The 17,243-nt window shown below is 58.9% G+C and overlaps 1 pseudogene; it reads right to left on the bottom strand.

The window, feature by feature from the left end:
- LOC119091046 (unconventional myosin-Ia-like) overlaps positions 1-17,243 on the bottom strand; it is a 42,513-nt pseudogene that overhangs the window by 17,433 nt on the left and 7,837 nt on the right.

Here is a 17,243-nt window from a genome sequence, read left to right as displayed (position 1 = left end):
CGGTAGCTTCTTGACGTTTACCTAAATGAGTATCAGACATACGTACTTAAACAAATCAGTCTTAAATAACCATTTGAGTAGTATCAGGCGATAAAATAGGTCAGGACGACATTGTCTAAGCGTCGTGCAAATGATAACAGCCACATGCACCGCGCTCCAATGCGAATCGTGACGCGTGTGCTGCTCGCGATAAAAATGGGCGCTAAAATTGAACAATGCACCCATAAACCGGCGCGATGTAATGACAATCAGCATTGTTCTTCGCTGGCCATGCAGTGATTCACAGTGCAGCACCAATTTCTCCTTTGCCACAGTACTGGTGTCAATTGTTTCAGATACCCGATAACGACTGCTTCCAGCGTTGTGCACAGCTCGGGTTAACAGCCTTCATTCTATCTACCAACGGCCATCACGTGGCAATGCATGAAACATGACTCTCCATGCTTTTTCGTTCCTGTACTCAAATGCCGCCGCCGGGACAAGGGACGGGCGGGATCTGAAGACGACCAGGCCGGACAGTGGACGGGCTGGATCTGAAGGCGACCAGGTGTGAGAGGGGACGGGCGGGATCTCCATCCAGTCCATCCTAGTCCAGCCGAGTAGTAGCCGAGTCCATCCTAGAATCTGGCAATCAGCTGCACAGCCAGGGCCTGTGACAGCCAGCCACCCGGCCACACCCTGTAGCAGCCAGCCGCACAACCACACCCTGTGGCGGCCAGCCGCCCGGCCAAAGCCTGTGACAGCAAACCGCACATCCACGCCCCGAGACAGCCAGACGCCCGGCCACACCCTGTGGCAGCCAGGCGCCCGGCCACGCCCTGTGACAGCCAGCCGCCCAGCCACACCCTGTGACAGCCAGCCCACAGCCACGCCCTGCGAAAGCCAGCCGCACAGCCACACCCTGTGACAGCCAGCCGTCCGGCCAAAGCCTGTGACAGCCAGCCACACAGCGTGCACAGCAAACAATACAAGCCCCGGCGAAACATGAGCCGATTGCTTTAACGCGTTTGCTGTATCCTCGAGCCGCTTGGTGAGCTCCGCGTGTCTGTATTTGACAATAAGTGGAGCTTCGGATATGCGGCTCGGCAAACAGAGCGGCGGCGTTGTGGGACAGGTTGCATGCGACGAACACAGTCGCGTGACAGGCGGCATGCGACGAACACAGTCGCGTGACAGGCGTCATGTGACCAGCACAGCCCTGTGACAGGCGTCATGTGACGGACACAGCCCTGTGACATGAGTCATGTGACCAACACAGCTCTGTGACGGGCGTCATGTGACTAACACATCCAGCCCGCCCCAGACAAGCTGTCCGTCAGCGGTCGGTGCGCGCCGGACAGCTTTTGAAGGAGCTGTCCCATTGGCGGTGCCATATAGGGCGCCGCAGAGACCTGGCACATGTGGGCGCACTTCACTGCAGGAGTCAGCCGTAGGATTACTGGCCGAGTCACACCGTGCAAGTGGGTGTCCACAACGGCGATCCCCACACCAGCCCCGATTTTTCGGAGTTCCTTACGACTTATCACAACTCACGACAAGGCCGCGTTCAGTAATAATGGCATTTACTTTAAATGGGTCATATATATATATATATATATATATATATATATATATATATATATAATTAGGCAATGAGTTTATTGGCTAAATGAACATTCAATGTAATGATTTAATTCAATTCATCTTTAATTCAATTAATACAGTCAACTGGGTATTAATTGTCCAGGTGGGAGCTTGATGCCAGAGTGGTTGTTGATGCCAGAACGAACGATATTTCGAAATGCCATTATTCACTAGCATTCAGGCGATATGAGGGAAAACTGAGAGCTGCGAGTGGCCACACCACCGATACCAAAGCGGTACTGCGAGCCGGAGGAGCGGACATGACCAATCATTAGGAAAGGGCAACTGAATAATAATCTGACCATCCTACAACAGCTTCTTGATCTGTGACCGCACCGGTGCATCCCTCCGGAGGTCATCTTCAAATGACCATGACGCAATGCCAAACTTAAAGCATGGGCAGCTCCCGCCCGTCGTGCAAGGAGATGTTGCGGATAACAACGGAGAGACCTTCGCCCTGCGCAACAGGAACGCTCAGCGATATCTCGACGTGCCCAACCGTGCGCCCCTCTTCCAGTAACCAGCCCTGCTCGGCACTCGCCCGTAAGTCAGGCGCCTCGCAGCCCTTTTATCGACAAGAAATCACTGGGCCGACTCGTTCTGGGGCAAGTGCTGGGTGCCGTGTGTTTTTTTGTTGTCGGACAGTCTCTCCTTGAGCTGTCCGTTGGACCGCCAGGCATACCCCGTCACATTCCAAAGGGCCCTGGCTCGCCCCTCACGAGTCCCAGCTTGACAGAGGCAGACGCAGGTGGTGAAGACGGGTGGGCAGCGCGTCAGACACCTGTGAACCACGGGAGGCAGTCCAAGCCTGACTGATGCAAACGGTTCGACGGCCGTGTCCAAAGCCGTGACGGTCCGGCAGAATGTGACACAGCCGAAGCCGTGACGGTCCGGCAGAATGTGACACAGCCGAAGCCGTGACGGTCCGGCAGGAATGTGACACAGCCGAAGCCGTGACGCTCCGGCAGGATGTGACACAGCCGAAGCCGTGACGGTCCGGCAGAATGTGACACAGCCGAAGCCGTGACGGTCCGGCGGGATGTGACACAGCCGAAGCCGTGACGGTGCGGCAGGATGTGACACAGCTAACGTTCTCGTCACCACCGAGCCTCGGATCACAGTCACGGGTCGCCCGGTGACACTCCTTCGAACACGACGGTGGCCCGGGATAGCTGGCGCGGTCGAGATCTGACGAAAGCGAACGTGCCTCTTCGACAAGAGGAGGAAATCAGGAGCAGGAGAAATAAGGAGCAGGAGAAATAAACGGTCAAGCCGAATCGACTCCACGCGGACGACCGTGCCAAGAAACGACATGATGTCGGACCAAAATGTCCCACGGCTCGTACCAGAAATGGGGGGTTTGCTCCAGAACAGTTCGGTATTGCGGACCTGCCGACACTAGCCTGGATGAGCGGCTTGCGGTCATCGGCCGGTGAGTCCGACTGATGGTACCGGGCGCCGGCACTGGTGCCCGTACGCAGTGTACTCAGTATGTACCATCCTTGTCGGCTATAGACAACTCCGACCCAGCATGAACTGTTTGGAAACTACGGAAAATGATCTGGTGTCGGTTGCCAGTACCGAGGCAAGGGAAAATAAAACTCCTAGTGCAGGCCAGTTCGGGGGGTTTTGTCGGAATGAGCACGACAGGCTATATATGCTCAGGCTATAACTTCGGTGTCAATGATGTTTATCCCATTGCTATAGCCAAGCATTAATATTGCTAATCGAGTATGCAAACACAGTAAAAGGGCAGCGTCGCCCTCAGGTCGATAACCGCTGGGTCTGTACAGAACAGGGGTGTTGACTTAAGGTGCTTTTGACCCTGCTATTTGTGTTCTGTAAGTGCAATAGCCTCTACTGGGCTTATTGCTTTTGAGATGTATGCAATGGCCCACTGACAGCGAGGAGCGAGACATCTCCTGTTGCCAGCAGCCAGCACCATCCCCAGAACCGCACCGCACAGCTAAAGGGGTCGTCAAGTAAGGCCACCTCCCCACCACTGGGCCTGAGCACGGCCCTGCCCGCGCCATCAGGCCCGACCTGCACCTGTACCTGCCTCCCCTCCACTGGGCCTGAGCACGGCCCTGCCCGCACCATCAGGCCCGACCCGCACCTGTGCCCGCCTCACCAGCCCGTCTCCATCTCCGGACCGCGCCCCCGGGCGCTCCCACGGGCCACAATGTCCGGCGGACCCCGGCACGGGCGCACCCAGGCACAGTCACCGCGGGTCGGAGACTCCACACACCCAGCCGGTGCGGCAGGAATGTACCGCGGCAACGTCGACAGAAGCTGTCCCACTCTAATGGACCCATCACCCCATGCCGCGATCAACCCCCCCCCCTCCCCCTCCCCCCACACATACACCGCGCGCGACCGCGTCTGAACTCCGAACACACTTCGGAGACACCGCCGGCGGTGACTCTGGCGGCGCCCCTGCCCGTGCGGTGGCCTATCCACGGGACACACGCGATTTTCACGGCGCTCTGTGGCGGTGACGCGGCCTCCAGCCGAACACAGCCGAGCCGATGGGGCTTTGTGGTCGCGGCGACCTCCAGCCGGGCCCGCTGCGCCGCCCGGCACTGGATCACGACCGAGTTAGGACGGCCCGCGCGCCAAAGGCGGGACCGCCCTCAATGGCCGATGGGGATGTAATGATAGATGAAAGGCGAGGGCCAGCCCGGGGGTGGTTCGCCATGCCGAAGGAGCGCGGCTCTCAGAAGGTCTTATTACGGGGTGGGCATTCAGAGAGACAGCCGTGAGGAACGCGGCCTCAATTGGAGCTAAGTGGTCGCCGAAACGCCACACAGGGGCTTTCGCGATGGGCTGCTTAGATGATTCTTGCGATTGTCTGCTATTGAAAACCTTTACGCGGTCTGAAGCGTGACCTACAAAACGACGCAGACACAGGATGTTGGCTCGTGTAACCACGTTTTAGTGATTGCGCGTGGTAATGCAATCAATAAGTGACAGGAAATATGTTGCAGCATCGAACAGATGCTCTACAAAGCACAAGAGTCAGCACTTCTCACGAGGCCTTTAACAAATGAAGCATAATTTCCCGTCAGTGCTCCCACGAATCATGAGTCAACAGATTGCACACGAAATCCGGCCATCAAGACATCGTAACACGCGACGTCAGAGGGTGATCATGGCTCCAGCTGGAGCGGATCAGCGCGTGTCCACCCGAACAACAGTCACCTCCGCAGCCTTGCACGCCCACCAGACATCAACAGCACACCGCAGCGCGCCCTCTGGTGGGCAGCGTCTCCGCGACAGGCCCGCCTCTAGAGGTTTCTGCGCGCGTTTTTGCACCTGGCCGGCCGGTGCGGTACGGCACGGCGGGCCCGGCCGCCGGGGGTGGTCAAATAAACACGCGCCCCCGCGGCGCCACGCTGTCCCTCCGGCCTCCCGCCTGCGAAAACAGGGCCGACCTGGCGACCCGTCGACCGGCGGCTCTGGCTTGGGGCGCGGTGGGCGGCGGCGGCGCGGAGCCGAAGCCGCCGCTGCGGCCGCCCTAGTCAGGACGGACCGGCGGCGGGGCGGGCCGGACCAAATTGGCGGGCGCCCAGCGCCGACATTCCTCGAGCCGTACCGCCGCCGACCGGGGGAGAGCAGAAGAGGAACAGCCGACGATTACGGTCCGAGCCCTCTTCGCGGGAAGACGGCATAATGACGCGGGCGCCGCTGCACTCGCGCCACTGCCATTCATTTCCGCGAATTAGTTGAGCCGCGACCGTATAATTTGGGTTGCACCGTGCTAAACGCTCCACAAGTGCAATTACATTGGCGTTATGGGAATGGTTCGGAGCAAAATGTCTTGTCAAGTCATCGTCGTTTCAGAGCCAATTCGGAATGCTAAGATCGGATGGCTTAAAGACCTGAAAATTTATGTGTCACCTATCTTATTGGCACGAAGACGTCCATGCCATCCTGCCTGGGACAGCTTAGCTTGCTTTCATGCATAACAGAGCATCTGAATGAAATTCCTTCGCCGGTCTGTCCACCGTTCAATGTATACCATCGGGTGTTAGACTGGCTGACGTGTTAGAGTTCAACGTTGTTTCCATACTTGGCACCTTTTACGGGCATCCGACTGAAACTATGCATCTTAAACTGAGGCAAACAAGCTTGCTTTTTCAATTACGTTTGCGCTTACCACCATATGCCTACGTGTTGTCCACAGCACCGGCAGTCGACTCTTTTGAGAGCAGGCTCATCACGCCAGTGGACGGCGAGAGCAGCACAAACGTCAAGGTGTGGCAGTGCTTATCTGTTGACGCCTTCCTGTCTGCATTTCGTCAAGCTAACTGTACCGGCTATCCTGCCCATTCTCCTTCTCAATGCCGCGGCGCTCCGTCCATCATTCCATCTGCACATTACCTCCTTCATCTCGGCCACTGTGCCCTAGCCGCAGAGGCACGAGCACACAATGCCACGTGGTCGGTGCGGCAGCGACCACACCGGCGTCATCTTAGCACGGCGCTGCGTATGCTCGCGGCACCACTTTTACGGAACAAACTTTAAAAAATTGGAAGTTTTTTGTGTCTTCTGGTGCGAAAAGAAAACAACAAAAGAACAGCATTCTCAACACTCACTATCAGCATGCACCGCGAGAGTGACTGACCGTTGAAGGTGGGTTTGACGGGAGGCGGCGGTGGCGGCGGCGGAGGCGGCGGCGGCGGCGGCGGCGCGTGCGTGGCGGCCGCCGGCGCCGCCGGCTGGCTGGGCGCCGGCTGGACGGCCGGCGGCAGCGGCGGCGGCGTCACGTGCAGCCGGGAGCGCAGCGTCACCAGCTCAGAGCTGAGCGAAGCGCAGCCGCTGGTGCAGGCTGGCCGCCTCGTTAGAGGAGGACGTGTCTGCAACGGTCGACACTCATTTCAGATGGATTCGGCTTCACGGCACATCGCTGATTTGGACGAAGGCGCGGTGGAGGGCGCTAGAGGAGACATTTCAACGTGACGGCGAGCGGCGAGACGGAGACGTCACGCCAATGACGTCACACAGCACGGTCGAATGCGGAGGACATCAGTGCGCCAGTGTACGAAGCAGACAGAGCAGGGACTTAACACAAAAAACAGAAAGCACACGTGGCGGTGTTGGATAAATCCTACAAATTATTCCCATACAACATACATGTCGCGGTAGGAAAACATTCCTATACCTTAATCCTCACAGTTATGGAAGTCCTCATTGATACGTCAAGCCGCAGCGAGAGATACGTAGATGTTTAATTCAACGGAATGCAAAACAGACAAAGGTAACGAAACAACTTCACGACGAAAACACGTTGCCGAAATGCCATGAACATTGAATGAGTGAGCGATATTATTTATCGCCAGTACACGGTAGCATCAGGGCGAGACATGGTCTGATGCCAGTTGGCTGCCTTAGGTAACTACGGTAGCCTAGCTGTGTGAACTGCTGAGACACAAAACGATAAAATCAACACCACGGCTCTCCAAACTCAACAACCCACCAATGCAACGCGCCCTAAGTGCAAACATCTCTCCCGTCTCTCCGGCGCGCATCTCCGTGCACTCCTCGGGCGGCTTTCTCGGGAACTCTGGCTGGAACCCCCTCGTCCCAACGGGTGGCCGTTGCGAGCACCCTCCAACCGAGCGCCCTCATCGAGGTCGCTCGCAGCGCACCGAAGCGGGGAGCTGCCGGCGCGACGGCGACGGTACCGGCGGCGGGCGGCGATACCGCCACTCATGCCGTCCGAGCCGGCCGGCCGATGACCCGCCGGGCGACACTCGCCGCTTGGTTGGCAGGTCACGTGTGCGCGGCGGCGCGCACCGCTCACTCGGTCGGCCCGCCGCCGGCCGCGTTGCGACACACTGGCGGGGGTGACTCAGCTGGCGCACCGCCTCCTCTTCCGCCCTGCGCAGACGGCGGCCACGGCACCGGCTGGGGGCCCGCGCAACCTAGCTGGGGACGCTCGATGGGTGTGTCATGCGGAAAAGATCGAACGAGGGTCAACTGGCCAGCCGACTTTCCGACAGACCCGATTTTGCGAATTAGGTGCTGCTTGCAAAGATGTCTGTGGGGACTGCTCGGTCCTCAACCAACTCAACCAAGGACAAAACCGTGTCGCAAATGAAATGCATTAAGTGAATATGCCAAGTGGTATCAATGAGGTGTGCTAAGTGAGGCGTGTCCTGTATCTTTCGCCTCATGCCGTAATTGAGAATGTGTGTTGCCTATTTCAGACACCTTCAGGACCATGAGGTCTTGAAGACAGCTGGAGCTACCCTCGCTGATTCTCTTTCTTTTTCCTCTCTCCCTCTCTCCCTCTCTCTCTCGCTCTCGCTCTCGCTCTCGCTCTCGCTCTCGCTCTCGCTCTCGCTCTCGCTCTCGCTCTCGCTCTCCTCTCCCTCTCCTCTCCCTCTCCCTCTCCCTCTCTCCTCTCGCTCTCGCTCTCGCTCTCGCTCTCGCTCTCGCTCTCGCTCTCGCTCTCGCTCTCGCTCTCGCTCTCGATCTCGCTCTCGCCTCTCTCGCTCTCTCGCTCTCGCTCTCGCTCTCGCTCTCGCTGCTCTCGCTCTCGCTCTCGCTCTTTCGCTCTCGCTCGCGCTCTCGCTTCGCTCTCGCTCTCGCTCTCGCTCTCGCTCTCGCTCTCGCTCTCGCTCTCGCTCTCGCTCTCGCTCTCGCTCTCGCTCTCGCTCTCGCTCTCGCTCTCGCTTCGCTCTCGCTCTCGCTCTCGCTCTCGCTCTCGCTCTCGCTCTCGCTCTCGCTCTCTCGCTCTCGCTCTCGCTCTCGCTCTCGCTCTCGCTCTCGCTCTCGCTCTCGCTCTCGCTCCGCTCGCTCTCGCTCTCGCTCTCGCTCCGCTCTCGCTCTCGCTCTCGCTCTCGCTCTCGCTCTCGCTCTCGCTCTCGCTCTCGCTCTCGCTCTCGCTCTCCCTCTCCCTTCCTCTCCCTCTCCCTCTCCCTCTCCCTCTCTCGCCTCTCGCTCTCGCTATCGCTCTCGCTCTCTCTCTCTCTCTCTCTCTCTCCTCTCTCTCTCTCTCTCTCTCTCTCTCTCTCTCTCTCTCTCTCTCTCTCTCTCTCGCTCTCTGACCCTAACCGCTATAACACCACGTTGCGCCCACACCGTCGTCGACCTCGGCAAGGCGTTCGACGTCCGTTAGCGGCTCGCCGCGGCCGCACCGGGTCACCACGGCCGCGCCCCGCCGCCCCGCCGCCGCCGCCGCGCCTGCCGTCCCCGGCGCGGTGGGCTCATTAGCCATGCGGTCGGCGCCGCGCAGGCCGGTCCGCGGTCGCCGAGACCGGGCTGCCGCCGGGCGGCCGCACCGGCCCACGCCTCTTTGTTCCACCGCCGCGCCGCAAAAAGTGTCGACTCGCCGCGCGGCCAATAAATAGCCGCTTGAAACACCGCTCGGTCCAGATGAGAGCCGGCGTGACGCGCAACTCCGGGCCGGCGCGCGGCGGGCCCGCCCGGTCTGCCGGTTCTCCGGCAGCGCCTCTCCGGGCAGACACGCGGCGGGCCCGCCCGGTCTGCCGGTTCTCCGGCAGCGCCTCTCCGGGCCGACGCGCGGCAGGCCCGCCCAGTCTGCCGGTTCTCCGGCAGCGCCTCTCCGGGTCGGCGCGCGGCGGGCCCGCCCGGTCTGCCGGTTCTCCGGCAGCGCCTCTCCGGGCCGGCGCGCGGCGGGCCCGCCCGGTCTGCCGGTTCTCCGGCAGCGCCTCTCCGGGCAGACACGCGGCGGGCCCGCCCGGTCTGCCGGTTCTCCGGCAGCGCCTCTTCGAGCGACGGCCGCGGCTCTGATGCGGCCTCCGCCCGGGCGCCGACGGCACCGCTCTGTCGCGTCAGGTCCCCGTCACTGGCGACCGACGTCTGGCTGTCTGAGGCTGACTCCTGAGTTTATTCTAGCAGCCCGCTGGGGTTGCGCGCGTCCGCGGAGGCCTCGTCGCCGGGCTGCGTCATCTCGTCATCTCGCTGTCCGGCCAGCACATGGCTTAGTCATCGCAGCAGCCCCATTGTTTCCGCAGCGCCATTATTGAGGATGATGCAGGAGGAATTGTGAGAACCGAGGGATGTGCCGTGTTGCGCAGAAGACGCCACGGGAGTCTGGATTTCACTGCAGTGAGCAATGCTGGAGCGCACACATCGCTCTTTACTGAAAGTATCTTAACCTGTACTCCAATTTTTCACGCCTATAAACGTGATAATCCCCCTTGAAACGGTGCTACCACATCTTACTCTACCGCACACTCACTTCTGAAATAAGAGAGCATACGAGGTTAAAAGCCATGAAATCCTTCTCCTTGATTGGCCTCAATCGCAGTCGGAAAGAGTGACACTGCTGGTGGTAATTGGAATTAATTGCACCGGATTGAAGATACCAGACAAAACTGACGCTCCCGGGGGCCCAGCTCTATCCACTAGTCCTCAGTTCGCGCGAAAGATGCGTCGGTGCACAAGACAAACGGCCCATGTAAGCTAACATCCGTTATAAATAACGCTCACCCGCCGGGGATACGTTGTAATTAGCCCGGCTCGGACAGCCCGGAAATCGCTCTCCGGCGCTGGAGGTGCCCGTCCTGCCGGCGGCCGGGCGGCGAACGACCCTCCCCCGGGCCGGTTCTAACCCCAGGGGCGGTACGGGCCCGACTGGCGACGACAGGGCGCGCTGGAGGGCGCCTTCTCCAACGCCCCCGGCAGCCAGCCGGCGCGTCGGCAGAGGAGCGGAACCGGCCGGAGATTGACCTTGACCCTTGAGCTTGACCTTCAGAGCCGCAGCGGGTGCCGAAGCCTGCGACTCGTCGCATCGACACCGGCAAGGGGCGGTCCCGTTTGCGGGACCTACGCCTGTCTGTGCGCCCGCTCGCCGACCAGCTAATGATCAACAAGATCTCGGCACGCTCTGACCGGCCGAACAACAGGCGAGTCCGGTCAACACACCCTCAATGTCCGGTGTGGTAATGTGCGCTGGCAGCAGGCTGACACGCTCGTCCTGCGTCTAGATTAGTTTATTTATCTGCAGACGGCTCAAAGGTATCGTGAGAATGTCAGCTGAGTCATTGGTCGCACGTGCGGCTGGGTGGCAAATCAAATCATTTTCAATGGAAAGCTTGTCCTCGGTCGTCGACTGGCACGAGATGGTTTGGAGATTTCTGGCTTGGAGAATTCTGACGCGTCCTACCGTTCTTCCAAGAGTCACGTGTCAAGAACAGCGCACAGGGAGGTCAGGAATATCTCGCAGTCGTCAATGAATGCATAATCGCGATTCACATTCGATTCCACATAAGTCAGAGCTGGAAACTCAAAAGAAACAAGCGCGACATCAAACTGGACCTGGGCTGCGAGAAGAGCATACATGACCACTTCAAAAGCCAGCCGCAGCACACCTTTGTCCATGCGTTGCGGTGGGGCAGCCACGGCAATCGGTGGAGGGGAGAGGTCCCAGGAATCCCGAGTCTGACCCGGAGCTCCCAGTCCACCACCTACCGCTTCCTGCATAAACCATCAGACCAACGGCCGCCCGCTGCACATACGCTCCAACGGCATCACAAAGGTGCGATCCGAGTTGGTGGAGAGGGAAGCTGCAGGCCGCATGAGAAGTCACACGACTGGCCATAAAAACTCTGGGATGGTACAGTGCAACAAGAATTTCACATGAGGTGAGGCCCCACGAAGCAAGTGTACAGCTACTGGAGATGGGAGAGGGGAGAGGGGAGAGGGGAGAGGGTGAGGCAAAAATAGGGGACACGCTTCTCAGTTTTTTTAAAACAGTGTTTTTTCCGCTTCAATTTTGCCTGAACAGTCATGTTTTTCACGTTTCTCCTCCCAAAGCCAATGTTCTGGTCGGCCTCTCACGTTTGCCCTCCCAAAGCCAATGTTCTGGTCGGCCTCTCACGTTTGCCCTCCCAAAGCCAATGTTCTGGTCAGCCTATCGCGTAGGCCTCCGCTTCACTCCACCTCTCCGATGTGTATTCCCATCTTAGTAGGGCGCATACTCCCATGACACGAGGTAAGCCCAAGATGACTAAAACAACTCAGAAACAAGCTGCGAGAAGATTGAGATCCCAGTTAAAGCGCCAATATCCCGCACAATACATATAGACATGGTGTCGTGGAGGTCAGCCGACTGCGGCATTCCAGACAGAATGTGGCTGGCAGTGTAATGCAGAGGGCTGGTAGCAGCTAGCTCAGACGGATGTACGACCCTGTCAGGAAGACTGACATGAGACTTCCTCACGTAATCAGCCAGCCCGCTGTATTGCACAGGCGGTCGCCACGGGAGATAAACAATGATGATTTTGGTTTGACCACACCATCCGCATTACAAGTCATTTACGTCTCAGTCGTCCACCTCAGCCACAGCGAGGCGCGACGAGACACTGGAGCGGCAGCCAGGCCGGAGCCGGCGATATTTCACGCTCAGCCGCGAGGAAGCGCTCCACGAGCCGCGCCGGGCCGCGCGCCTGGGACGGAGCCTGACGCAGGCTACCTCGGGCCCGGGCGCCACGTTCCCGGTAGCGGACCGTCGGTGGGACCGGTAGCACGTGGTGCACGTGCCAAGTGCACGCCCGTGCACGGTGCAGCGCCGGGCGCCGCCGGCCGACACAGGAGTAACGGTGGTGTGGCTGCACAGCGCCACGGCGCGGCAGGGGCGGCGTCAGGGAGCGCAGCAGGGGGGCGGACCGCGGCGGGCGACCGACAGTGTTTGAATGGAGCCGGCACAGTCGTGTGGATCCGTACGGCCTATAACGGTGACTGCGTCGCGGCACAGCGTGAGGGGCGTCGAGTCTGAGTGACTGCAGAGGCTGGCGCGTCTCAGCGGCTTCACGCGCCTCTGGCTGATAGGTAATTCGTGGCTTCTGTTTGGGATGGCCAGTACTCGGTAGTGAAATCATGCAATGAACCATCTTGGGGCGATACTTGACTGGAAGGCCTCTAGCATTCCGGCTCAAACTTCGGCCGAGGAGATTGAACCCAAATATACTGGACACGAGAATGCTGATACTCCCGTCAGTGATGTGCGCAGCATCTGGACAAGCCGACCATTCACCGCGGCTATGAAAACACTCTCGGGGTCACCACAGCTTATAACATCAGTTGTTTTGCTCAGGCTCCGGTCCTGCAAATAACACGGTGGTATTTTACTTTGTAGGCCTCCCAAACAACACGGCTGTATTTTGCTTCCCAATCTTCCCAAACAAAGCCCCCATCACATACCCGCGATCCGCTACTTCCCGCATCGTCACACGATGCGCAGCCTCGGTGCCAGATGCTGGCCATTGCCGCAACGCGGTCTCCGGCTACCTTCCTGTTCTCTCCTGCAGCCTCCGCAGCATTCTCGGCCCGCACCCTTCTAGCCATACCGCGCGTGCCGCGTGTTGCGCCGGCCGGTCGGTCGGTCGGTGTTACGCACGGCCGATCCTCGGCGCGGCCGGCCCGGCAGCTGACGGCCGGCACGACGCCGGTGGCGACGCCGCACGCCAGGAATGCCGCCTAATCGGCCAACATCGGCCGGCCGCGGCCTGGCCCGGCACGCAGGTCGGCCCGACGCGCGCGGGGCAGAGGCGGGGCGGGGAGTCCGCGCGGGCGCTTCCCGATGAAGGCGTTGGAGGGGTGAGCGGAGACGAGGGCGCTGAAAGTTGGTGAGAGGATGGGGGGGGGGGGGGAGAGATATGCGGGAGAGGTGGAGGGAGACCCGGGAGGGGTGGAAAGAGATATCGAGAACAGGAAGGCCGAGAGCACAGGAGGTGGGCGAAGCCATCAGAGGGATTTAGTGAGCGACCCGTAAGCGCATGGCAGAGAGAGGACAAGACTTCGGCCAACACAAAGCGTTGTGGCGAGTGCTGACGAGACTTGGCAAGTACCTGAGACGAAAAAGACTGACTGGGTCGGAAGACATGAGCCCGCAGAGTTCATGTAAGAGGGCAAGGGAACAGGAACTTTTGAGGATTGGGCAGGCCATGAAGAGAGCCAAAGGCCAGAGGTCCGGACAAGGATGGGCCAGGTCAGAAGGCCAAAGGAGGGAGATGACAGGAAAGAGGTGAAAGGCGAATGGAGAGGGAGAGGGGTCGATTACTTGGAAGTAAACGATCAAAAACGTGGAAGTGCGACGACTGAGCCGGCACGCCTTGCAAAGTCGTCGACAGCTTTGCGAGGACAGCCAAAGAACAGCTCGAACCTGTTGCGCGGCAGCGATCGATCGCCTCTCAGTTCCCTAACCGACCAACAACCAAACAGGAAGACGGAAACCAACGGGACGCCCAAGCCGGGAACGGACCGGGCAAACGACCCACAAGGTCAGCGAAGATGACTGGCAGACCGGCTGGCCCCGGCCGAGGCTCCGCGCCGGCCGTTCGCTGACCACAATCGTCAGCATCTTAATGGCGCAGTTCATCTTATTACGGCGCGCATAATTCAACGGCGGCTAGTGCCCCCTGAGCCGCCAGTGGAAGGCTCGAGGGCGGCTGCTTGTGGATACGAATATGACCGTTATGGCGCACTGAAGGGCTGATGAGGGTCCGTCTCGCGCCAACAATGGGGTATCTGCGGTCCGGTGCCTTTACAAAATGGTCGATTTTTCTCGGCCTGGTGACCACCAAGTGGCACTAGCGCTGGCCAAAACTGTATGACCGCAAAGTACCGGCACCGTCTCCTCCGAGCGCTATCACTACTTCGACCGAATTCCAAGGCACCAACGGCCGCTGCCGTCCACTCTGCCCCTCGCCCCTCTCGCCCACTGCCGGGCCGACCAGCGCTGCAGTCCGCACGACTGCGCAGACCAGCGCTGCAGTCCGCACGGCTGGGCAGACCAGCGCTGCAGCCCGCACGGCTAGGCAGACCAGCGCTGCAGCCCACACGACTGGGCAGACCAGCGCTGCAGCCCGCACGGCTGGGCAGACCAGCGCTGCAGCCCGCACGGCTGGCAGACCAGCGCTGCAGCCCACACGACTGGCAGACCAGCGCTGCAGCCCGCACGGCTGGGCAGACCAGTTATGCAGCCCACACGACTGGCAGACCAGCGCTGCAGCCCACACGACTGGGCAGACCAGCGCTGCAGCCCGCACGGCTGGGCAGACCAGCGCTGCAGTCCACACGACTGGCAGACCAGCGCTGCAGCCGACACGGCTGGCAGCAGTCCGCAGCGCTTTCTGCAGCGTGCAGCAGCCTTTCTCCGCCCGACGAGCACGGCGCCCGAACAGAAAAAGTCGGCCACACCGACAGCTGGCCGATATTCACTTTCATTAACTGCAACTTTCGCGTCGTCAGCGGCCGGTATCGGGCACGGTGCGGTGCCGATCTGCATGACCGCGCCCGCGACGCTGACCTCTGACCTGCAGCGGGGCCGCGCGAGCGCCGAGCGCGCCGACTGGTCAGCGCTCGTGACGTGCGGCGGTGCTTTAGTGCCGGCCGCGGCGGGAGCTGATGACGCGGGGGTGGGCCGGGGCGGACCGTCAACTGGGGAACGTCACGGAAGGGGGGGGGGGGGGTAGGCGGGTGGTGGACCTCCATCTGCGGATGTCAGCTTGTTCGCAAACAGGTGTGGTTAATGCAAGAACAGCATCGGTCGGAGACGATGAAACTAAATCATGCCCAGGGTTGACGGCCTGACAAACTCACTCATTATTAGAGAGCTTAGCCCGTTGCTTTCCATAAACATCCTTACCGAATACCGTGATAACCATCGAATATCGCGTGAAAATCATCGGAAGGACGTATCACGTGGTAAAATATTCTCATTTGTTACACGTTGTGCCTCAAAGCAAGCCAGCACTGCCTTTTGCCTATCACGTGCGCTAGCAGGTGCAGCACCACCGTAGGTTGGCCGGCCGCCACTCACGCGCGTCGACACTTGAGTGGGGTTCGCAGCGTTCCCAGGCCATCTGCACCTGAGCCGTAACAACGGCAACCGGTAGGTGTCGTAACTCGGCCCCATTACACACTTAGCACCTTCGATGGTTATCAGACGTCACATGACCAATGCTTGAGCTGAAGACAGTTGAGTTTTCTGCATGGGGTTTCGACAAGCTGCCTAAATGCACGTGGACAGAGGAATGTGTGGCTAGGTTCAGCATTTTTGCTGTATGTTCTGACATCAGAACATATCAAACAACACATGCCCGATGGTCGAAGTTATGTAACGAAAGTTTTCAGGGGATGAGGCGTGATAGCTTCCATGCACGGTGCAATCCCGAGTGACCCTGCGTGCAATGTGTGTGTGCGTGTGAGCGTTATGGATGGTGTCGTGTGCCATGGCCATCCCGCAGGCCATGTAGCAGGTGCGCACATTGTTGAGCACAGTACACTGGGTTTGGACGATAGCGTTCACTCAGTACCTAAACGCGTCGAACAAGCGGCGACAGATGTCACAGAGAAGCCCAGCAAGCAATATGCCCCGCGATTTTCGGATTAAACTGCGTTACAAGCTTTTGACCGGCCCGTTCGCCCGGTGCCACGTCAACGAAAATAACGGCACGGCCCGACAACAATCGCAACGGTGTCTGCAGCGACTGCAACAATGTCAGCCGTCAGGCAGTGCGACTGCAGCTCTTGCAGAACACGCAAACATTGCGCGACTCGCGTCTGTCACCCGGGAGTGGCTGGCTTCGGCTCGAGACACGGTCATGGCTGTCCGTGGCGATGTCACCTGCACAACTGTCGGTTCGGTTTTCCGCTCGAACGACTCTACGGACCAGACAACTGTTCTCCGGATGTGCCCGCATGGTTGGCGTGCCCTGGAGGCCGGTTGTAGCAGCTGTCCGTGGCGGTTTTTCAGGCCTTGAGATGGCTTTAGAGGAACTGCACAGGTATTCGGATGTCTCTTGTCATCACATCAACGCGGACATGGGACATCCGCTGGTTCCGCGAAACGAATAGTTAAGAGGCTACGTCCCAGAAATCCCGAAGAATTTGGGGACGTTGACGCAGAGAGCATGGGAAAGTATATCTAAAAAGGCAGCTTAGACGTGCTCAGCATGCTCAGTATGCAGTGCAATACCTGAAAATAATCCGGAAGCTTTTACTAAAAAACCGTTGTCCAGCCAAAGGTGAAGTTATCTTAGATGGTTTAGGCGCACCGAAAAACTGTTTTCACATTAGTGCGGGAAATGTGCGGCGTACTTTCCCGGCTATTTGTTGCTTCTATTTCATATAACAGTTTTCTCTTTACGCATATATAGTTTTCAAAAGCTTGTACACTGGCATGGGCCCTATAGGTGAGCATGAGATTACAGTGTTTTATTACACCAGCCCTTAGCGTTTTGCCCGAAGAAGAAGCGTGAGTGCAAATATAAATATTATATAAATAAATATATATTATTTCGACTTTTTTGCTGTTGTTTTGAAAAAGGAAGCCCCTGATGGTTATAGGATGTTGAAATTTTGAAATAGCGTCTTTGTTTGGCTTAATACGTTTACCGCCAACGATGTGTCCATCAGATCACTCATACAAGAGTGACATTGAGAGGCTGTGTTGAGAGGTCAAAGGTTAAGTGGCACGAGTACTGAACGCCAAGATGAAGTCGACAGATGGCGGTTTTTCACTCCGCCAAGCCTCTGCAAATCCTCTCGCTTAGGATCAGGCTTGCACGCGATGGCACAGCGCTAGCAGTCTCGTTCGCCGGGAGCCCAAAGAGCCGCCGTCTTTCACACATCGGCATCGCAAC

Source organism: Pollicipes pollicipes, unplaced genomic scaffold (assembly GCF_011947565.3).
Source record: "Pollicipes pollicipes isolate AB1234 unplaced genomic scaffold, Ppol_2.1 Scaffold_3216;HRSCAF=3773_pilon_pilon_pilon, whole genome shotgun sequence".
Taxonomy (NCBI): Eukaryota; Metazoa; Arthropoda; class Thecostraca; order Pollicipedomorpha; family Pollicipedidae; genus Pollicipes; species Pollicipes pollicipes.
Note: the sequence above shows the minus strand (reverse complement) of the source record. Positions and strands in the feature narration are given on the sequence as shown.